Source organism: Musca autumnalis, unplaced genomic scaffold (genome assembly GCF_047663935.1).
Source record: "Musca autumnalis isolate F117 unplaced genomic scaffold, ASM4766393v1 scaffold_1, whole genome shotgun sequence".
NCBI classification, from domain to species: domain Eukaryota; kingdom Metazoa; phylum Arthropoda; class Insecta; order Diptera; family Muscidae; genus Musca; species Musca autumnalis.
Genome location: NW_027411644.1, coordinates 5,897,016 through 5,899,574, shown reverse-complemented (window position 1 = coordinate 5,899,574; position 2,559 = coordinate 5,897,016).

The window sequence follows — 2,559 nt, the reverse complement described above, 5'->3', positions numbered from 1 at the left end:
AAGATTCACCTTTGCTGGCATCCTTTTCGGGCATCAGTAGCTGGCCTATTTTCCAGACTTCGGGAACGATGTGTTTGGCAAGCGACAGGTTGTACATTTAAGTGACAAACTTGACTTCCGGCCGTCCCAGCTGTTGCAGTCTAAACACCTAGCATAATAAATCTTACATTGCTTTAAACGTACATATTTAGATAAATAAAAGAATATATACATGTGTAAAAATAAAAACACAAAATTCATCTCTATTGGATCGATGGAATCTATCACGACTTCCTTTGAATTGGTTCAAATGCTGATGAAACGATCGGATCTTTCACGACTTTCTTCGAATGGGTTCAAATGCAGATGAAAAGGTCGGATCTTTCACGACTTCATTTGAACCAATGCAAAAGATCCAGTGAAATCATGGCATCTCATGGAACCACTTCCATAAAATTTTGCTGGGATAGTCTCGATAATGCGGACCCTCGCTAATCCGGACACTAGAATTGTTTACACTGTAGACTCTGTAATCCAGACTTCACATATTTTTCTGACCTCGATAGTCCGGACATCAATATTTTTTTCTCAATTTGAGTATTATATTCTTATTTATTTCCTTGACGTTCATTCTTAGCAATAGCAATTGGTGTATAAATAGGAAAAAATAAAGTTTTTCAGAGTTTTTGGTCCCAGTCTCGACCAAAGTTGACTCAGTTATACAGCCATGAAGATGTCGATATGGAGCTAAATATCTGAATCAGTCGAATGAAGCAACAGTATTTAAAACATAGTGCTGGGTGGCTTAGTTCCCTGTTGGTGTTGAGTGTTTCTTTCCTCTAAAGGAATTTGTAAGTGGCCCAACGACTAGTGAGAAACTCTTTCAGGAGCACGTAATGTATACCAAGGATATTTTATATAGGAATTTAAACAAATTGGAACGTTTGAATTAATAGTTTAGTTGTTATTGGGATTAAAAGCTGAACGAGGAAGCGAGTAGAGGACCAATAAATTAATAAAACAATCGTATGACTCCCTTTTGGGTGCCACCGTGGTGCAATGGTATGCACGCCCGCCTTGCACGCAGAAGGTCGGGGGTTCGATTCTGCGGCCAGGCAACATCAAACATTTTTCAACGGTGGCAAAATACCCCTCAGTAAAGCTGGCGACATTTCCTGAGTATTTCAGCCTTGAAAAACTTCTCCACAAGTGGTGTCTTAAGACACGCCGTTCGGACTCGGCGATAAACAGTAGGTCCCATATCATTGAGCTAAATATGAATCGGGGTGCACTCATTGATATGAGAGAAGTCTCCCTTGTCCCGTATGGGATGTTGTGGAACAATGTTTTTTATGACTCCTTTTAATGTTCCTTCATTGACATTCAAATTCACGGGTAACTACGGGTTATGTAACCAACAGATTTAAATTCCAGTTTGTCTTATTTGTAGTTCTGAAACTAAAATGTAAAGCTATATAATTATTCATAAAACAATATCCCTTTTTTTTTTTGGTTTCAAGGGCGAGATGAAGTCATTCACCATAATGACAGAAGTGCATTTTAAGAGACTCATGTCAAATAATTTGGTAGCCAGGAAATCTGATCTCAGTCTTAAAATGGTCACAACCCATCACATTTGCTAAATACACTGTGTAACAGTTTTAAGGTAATCTTGTGCAAACAATTTGAACTGAGAATTTTTTGAAAGTACGACAAAAAAAGATAGTTGCGTTTTGTTGTGTCAGATCCAACTTGGATTTTATGGTCCCATCTAAACATGATTAAATGTTGAATTTCTGGGCTATATTTCTGAAACCAATGCGAATCTTATCCAGACCTCTGAGGCAAACCTGTAGATAAGAGCAAGAAGAAAATATTTGGAGCAATAATGAACTCGAAAAACTACATTTATTGACTCAAATTTTCTGCACCATAGCTCCAAAACTGTTTAATTTTTCTTTATATTTCCTTTTGGAAAAAAATATTCGGTGGAATGCATTACGCAACTCCTCAGAACATGCCATTGTTGTTATTTTTAGTATATTTTTCAACGACAATTTAATAAATATGTCAATAATGTGGTTAAACCCCAAATGCGAGAATAAACTGCTCATATGAACAGTGTTTAAAATACGTGTTGTAAACGATATGAGATATGAAAATACCTCTGAAACAACATGAAATAAGCATTTTAGAGTTTCAGAATGCTCTGAACAATTGCTGAGAACATTATTTGGAAGATTTTTACAAAAGGATTCTTGGTTCAACTCCCAGTAAAAACTGTAATTTTAGCCCGTTTTAAATGTACTACTCGGTAATCCGGACAATTCCATAATTAGGACACCGCCGAAACATGTCGTGTCCGGATTATCGAGATTATACTATATCTCTATTGTTTTGAGTTTAATGCAATGCCACACAAAAACCACAACAATAAACCAAAGTTGTTTAATTTTGTGTTTAATTTTCCTTGTCATAACGAAATATTGCCTCCTATTATTTAAATTGACGATTTCTTTTTTGCATTGCATTGCAATATTCTTTTCTCTTTCTTCCCTACTTCTTTTTTCGTTTGAATAG